Here is a 6482-nt window from a genome sequence, read left to right as displayed (position 1 = left end):
GCCACGTAGCGGTGTCTTCAGCCGAGCGGCGGCCGCTGTTGCCATCCTAGTCACGTATTCCTATATATTATTATCGTCGTTAAGTTTTGCTTTTCCCATCGCGTATAATTTTTTTTTAACAAAGTTCGGGTCCAACTACTTGGCGAAACATTTTCGGCGATAACTTTGCTAACAGGGTTAAATAACGAATAAATCACTATATATTTTAAGAAAAATCTCGACGAAATGTTTGGAAGCACTGAAGATGATCTGTTGTTTCTCTCTAGTACTTACGTATGATGTGAAATCTGTATGGTGGCTCGTTGGTCTAGGGGTATGATTCTCGCTTAGGGTGCGAGAGGTCCCGGGTTCAAATCCCGGACGAGCCCTACTATTTTAATTTATAATAAGAATTCCCAATAAACTAACTGTTGTAAAATACTTATTAATTCACCTGTTTTTCTAATATTTGCCGAAATATATTTATGCATATAAATGAAATATTACGTAATGTAGCATTAGAGATAAGACTACAGAGGCTTTACTGATCAGGTTTTTCAGAACAATTAAACCTTAGCCTAGTTTATTAGGAAACGCATATCTTTCGAACTCTGATATGAGAAGCAAAATGTGGGTAAAACCTGCATTAAAGATATTTTTCCCGTTGTCTATACTTCGTTTCCTTCTCTGGAAGGGCTAGCTCATTTCATTTTAACATGCTTATGTCTTTCACTAGTTGATGTCGCCAGACGCTAGCCGTACACGCTTCTTTGTTCCAGAATACATCTCTATTCAAACCGTAAAAGAGTGCAGTGAACGGCAGTGAAATACGTCAACAGTCCCACCTACGATAATGAGTTATGAATAATTTAGTATCCTTATTTTTACTTAACGAATTCTTACGCAATGATGGACTCTCGTGCGGTATCTACAGTGGTATTGGCGTGACTTACTGTATCATGGTTAGGGTCACTGAGAATGACAACCAACTGGCTTATACCTTCCAATGCTCGTCACTGGGTATGAGCGTGGGAATTAACCTTATGGCTTAAATCTACGCCACAGCAACGTAATAGTGGGATGAGACGTCCGCAGTAACAGCACTCAGTTACGAATGTATCGTGACTGTATTCTCCGTTCGCCTCTTTTCATCTTGGTTCTTTCGTATTAGCTCTTGCCATGAAGATTTGACAGGCAATGGCATCAAGCTTTGCCACTGAACGTGCTGCACTCGAACCTGTATAAGCGTAACTCCAAGAGACGAGGCATTTTTCTCACTTTTAGAAGTACACGGGTACAGAAGTCGATCCTCTCACATGGAGGTTTTCCTTAACATAGGCCTACCAGATTATCTCTCTTGGGAGGTTTGAGAAAAGAGCAGGTACAGAATAGGGAATACTCATGACATTTAGAAAGTTGTAATTATGTAAAAATGTACATGGTCCGCGACGGTATCCGGATGCCCAGAATCTCGGAAGAACTGTGTTCCCTGACCGATCGATTTAGTTACATTGCACGGAAAAAACTCCTGTAATATTACTGCCTTGTAGCATGAATGGATGAACCACGATCGATTAAAAATTTAATCGTTATTTACGAGAACCAACAAATCAAGGCACTGGAGCTAACGGACACCCTTAAAAGGCTCTCATTGATACTGCTGTTGATTCATCGTCAACTCACGGACGACGTACGAACAGTATAAACCTCCATTAAGTTCACTGCCAGAAAAACGAAAGACAGGATTCTGAAACTCAAAAACGCAATGACACTAGGAACATGCCAAATGAGGATGAAATAATTTGGGGAAGATAAGAAGACTAAGAAAACTGAAAGCAACTAATTGCAGTACGTACTTTTTAAAGGGTCTGCAATTTTTATTTAAAAGTATTGTGTGCAATAGTACACTTTCTTAAGGAAACGTTTCAGCTTCCTTAGTTTTTTCTATTTGGTAGTCTGAAAGTGTTTTTCAAGTTCAAATATTTGTAAAAACTTGACAGCATCTGTCGAAATTAAAAAAAAAAAAGAAAAGAAAAGAAAAAGAGAGATGTGTGGACTGTGCGAGCACGCGATATTTGTTACTTGTTGTCTGAAGCATTAGCCTCATCAATAGAAACAATAACAGTACGACTTAGAAGGGCCGTTTGTCATTTTACTCATGCAGGTGTCAATGTCACATTCTTCTGTGATCACTCCACAGAAGGCAGCGAAACAGGAGGGATAAGCAGCGTTCACTGCTTTGTATTGCGTTCATATTTCGTCGAATGGTTTTGAACGGACCCTTGTGGTTGCACCCTGTACACCAGGGCAAACACTGCAGTCGCATTGCACTCCGAAGGGGTGCTATCACTTTCAGTGGGGTTTCTGGCACATGATGTCCATCGAGAAGGGATAAACAGTCTGACGGGTGTCAGCGATGTAAAGGTTGTCAAGAACATTGCCCTGTTGCACATCCCACTGCGGAACGTCGCTTTCGACCGCGAAATGTGTGGGAATCAACGCCTCAAGGAAGTGGTGAATTCGATGACGCCCTTTATGTCACCCCTAAACTCTTTTCGCCTCGACGAACAACTACTTTCGACATGTTGAATCATTCACAAAATAAAAGGAGTGCAAGTTTTAAGAGTTACACCGTGCACATATAACGCGTACCAACTTCACGCACCGCGAAAAGCATGTCAAAGCAAACGTGAAAAATTACCAAAAGCACGAAGGCAGTAGCAGTAAGACGTCTACAACATCGCTCCCAGCGGCCCAGATCTTCTCCGCAAGACGTCCGGCCCGTGATTTATGGCGAGAGAGGATGCACGTTCCGGCATCCTAAACAGGACTTCCCGCGAGCTCAGCGACATGCATCTCCACGTATGCGCACGGCGCATCCGTCCTTGACGGTCGCACAGAAAGTGGAACCTGTGCATGACCGACCGCGCGCCAGGACGTGTTGATGCCAGCGGCGGTAATGTCCCTATATATAGCGCAGACCTCATCAGGTCCCAGTCATTAACGCCGACTGCCCGGCCGTGGGCCACGTGCTGACCTAAGCGTCCCGTGTTTTTTATGGCCCAAAATTACGAAACACAGCTTACTTTCGCAGTTTCGATGACAGACCCTGTTTCTCGGGAACGTGAAGTAACTGTGTCATTTGTGAGCGCTCTCATGAATATAACTACAAACAGCGGTCGGAAATTGCTGAATAGTTCCAAATGACAGTATTTTTCTTCCCGTGAATGGTGTGAACTACGAATTTTCACGACCGTTGTCCTAAAGTATACCAACGGCTTTTCGTAGAAGTCACGTCATTTTACACTGTGAACACGGTGTTGCAAGCACTTGAACCAGTTCTGTGCCCTCGTGTCGAAAGTATGAAGACGTCATACAGTCGGATCACTTTCAGAGCCTCCAATTCGGTAAAGTCGTTAAAAACCAGGTGTCACAACTGTTCTAAAACCGTTGTTCCACGAATTTTCTCGCTTTGTCGACCCTCGTCGTGTAATGGTGTTATGTAACAGACAATAGGAGTAAATTAGAAACTTGGTTGGAGAGAATTCGGGAAGTGAGAAAATCTTCTGAGACTAACCGCGAAACCCCGTCATTTCACTTCCTACAATCTCTTTAAGTCAGACCACCCAACCCTTCTCCTCTGAAAGAAGGAAAGAACTCGGGGAAATGCAAGCCACATTACCCGGAATTTTAATGCCAAACGTTATGACAACCTGCATGAAAGCTTGTTGGTTCTCCTCTGGAACGCAATATAGCGGCGATTCTGCGTGGCACGGATTCGGTACGTTCTTATGAGGTTTCCGGTGGTTTATGGGCGCGAAGATGTTGCCCAATAGATCGTGCGAGTTTGGCTACGAAAACATTAACGCAAGTTCACTAAGAAGCTCCTCAAGCCACTGCAGCACGATTTTGGTCTTGTGTTAAGGACAGTTATGCTACTGGAGGATACCATTGCTGTCGTGGCAGACGTCAAGCGTGAAACGATACATGTGGTGTGCAATAACGTTCCCGTTGTCCACAGCTGTTATGATGATAGTGTGTTACTATCACAGGTCCCACGGAAGTCCACCTGAATGTTACCCGTAGCATAATGCTGTACCCACCGGCCTTCGTCCGTGGCGCGAAAAATGTTTCTTGTGGCTGTTCGCTTGAACTAAGGCGCATCCGGACACGATCATCGAGCTGGTGTAAAACGAAACCTGATTCGTCAAGTGAGGTGAGACTTATCCACTGATCCACGGTCCATTCTCGGGATGGACAGTGCTTATTTCAGGTGCTTTAGTGTCATTGCATAAAATTACGAATTTCGATAAATCACGGGTTTGGTTATTTGTACGTAACGTGGGAAATGAGATGTGCTGTGCTTTTTCTGAAAAATCAATGCGACTGCAGTTTTTGCTCTGGTGTACAGGGTGCAACCAGAAGCGTCCGTTCAAAACCATTCGACGAAATATGAACACAATCCAAAGCAGTGAACGGTGCTTATCCCTCCTGTTTCGCTGCCTTCTGTGGAGTGATCACAGAAGGATGTGACGTTGACACATGCATAAGTAAAATGGCAAAGGGCCCTTCTAAGACATCCCACTTCGGCAACATCTTCGGTGTCACCCACCTGCCTTTATTGAGCACATTAAAAATTTACCTACACAGAAGAGCGAAAGTAACTGGTACACCTGCCTAATATCGCCACGAGCACGCAGAACTGCCGCACCACGACGTGGCATGGACTCGACTAATGTCTGAAGTATTGCTGGAGAGAACTGACACCATGAATCCTGCAGGGCTGTCCATAAATCTGCAAGAGTACGAGGAGATGAAGATCTCTTCTGAAAACCACGTTGCAAGGCATCCCAGATATTCTCAGTAATGTTCATGTCTGGGGAGCTTGGTGGGCAGCGGAATTTTTTAAACGCAGAAGAGTGTTCCTGGAGCCACTCTGTAGCCACTCTGGACGTGTAGTGTGTCGCATTGTCCTGCTGCAATTTTCCAAGTCCGTCGGAATGCACAACGGACTTGAATGGATGCAGATGATCAGATTTGATGCTTAAGTACGTGTCACCTGCCAGAGTCATGTCTAGAGGTGTCAGGGGTCCCATATTACTCCAATTCCACACAGCCCACACCATTACAGAGCCCTCACCAGCTTAAACAGTCCCCTGCTGACATGCAGGGTGCATGGATTCATGCGGTTGTCTCCATACCCGTACACGTCCATCCGCTCGATACAATTTGAAGCGCGACTCGTCCGACCAGGCAACATGTTTCTAGTCATCAACAGTCCAATGTCGGTGTTGACGGGCCCAGGCGAGGCGTAAATATTTATGTCGTGCAGTCACTAAGGGTACACGAATGGGCCTTCGGCTCGGAAAGCCCAATCGATGATGCTTCGTTGAATGGTTCGCACGCTGACACTTGCCGATTGCCCAGCATTGAAAACTGCAGCAATTTGATGAAGGGCTGCACTTCTGTCGCGTTGAACGATTCTCTTCAGTCGTCGTTGGTCCCGTTCTTGCAGGATCTTTTTCCGGCCGCATTGATGTCGGAGATTTGATATTTTACCGGATACCGGATATTCACGGTACACTCGTGAAATGGTCGTACGGGAAAATCCCCACTTCATCGCTGCCTCGGAGATGCTGTGTCACATCGCTCGTGCATCTACTATAAAACCACTTTCAAACTCACTCACATCTTGATAACCCGCCATTGTAGCAGTAGTAATCTACGTAACAACAGCACCAGACACTTGTTGTCTTATATAGGCGTTGCCCAGTGCGACGCTTTGTTCTGCCTATTTACATATCTCTGTATCTGAAGGCGGATGCCTATACCAGTTTCTTTGGCACTTCAATGTATATAGACAGAATCTTTTACGAAGTCCTAGGCGCCTGCAGACAGGCAATCCCTTGGACACCATATGATTTATGATGGCCTACTGGCAGGGGCAAGAGCAGCAGCGTAGTGGCGCAAGAGCAGCTGCGCCTGGGTCTGTCGCCACGGGCTCTGTCTCCAGAGGCACATTTTTAAAGTGCTCGACAAAGACGGATTGGTGTCACCGGTGGTGTTGCCGTAGTGGGGTGCTTTTGAAGGACCCTCTGCCGTTTTATTCAAGCATGTGTCTGTGATTACACAAGGGCGCGAAACTGGAGGACTGAAAAAGCATAAGCACTCATTGTTGCTGTGGATCCCGTTTAAATTTCGTCGAATGGTTTTAAACAGTCCCTATTGGTTCCATACTGTACACCAGAGCAGAAACTACAGTCGCAATGCAGCCCAAAGGCGTGGGATCGCGTTCAGCTGGGTTACTGGCCCACAGTGTCCTTAGAGAAGGGTTGAATCGCCTGAGGGATGTCAGCAAAGTCGAAAATTGTCAAGAACGTCGTCATATTGCTCTCTGCACTGCGAATTGTATGTCATTTTCGACTGCAAAATGTGTGGGAATCAACGCCCCAAGGAAGGGGGTGGTTTCACTAACGCCCTCTATGCCACGCCCTAAGGCCTTT

General features: G+C 45.5%; 1 non-coding gene across 1 annotated transcript; it reads left to right on the top strand.

Annotated features, from left to right (window-relative positions):
• Positions 1–296: 296 nt before the first annotated feature.
• On the top strand, positions 297–368 carry Trnap-agg. Its single transcript has one exon. It is a non-coding gene; the product is annotated as a tRNA-Pro (tRNA).
• The last annotated feature ends 6114 nt before the right edge of the window (positions 369–6482 follow it).

This window comes from Schistocerca piceifrons, chromosome 5 (genome assembly GCF_021461385.2).
Source record: "Schistocerca piceifrons isolate TAMUIC-IGC-003096 chromosome 5, iqSchPice1.1, whole genome shotgun sequence".
Classification (NCBI taxonomy): domain Eukaryota; kingdom Metazoa; phylum Arthropoda; class Insecta; order Orthoptera; family Acrididae; genus Schistocerca; species Schistocerca piceifrons.
The sequence above is the reverse complement of the archived record's forward strand: the minus strand, read 5'-3'. Positions and strand labels throughout refer to the sequence as shown.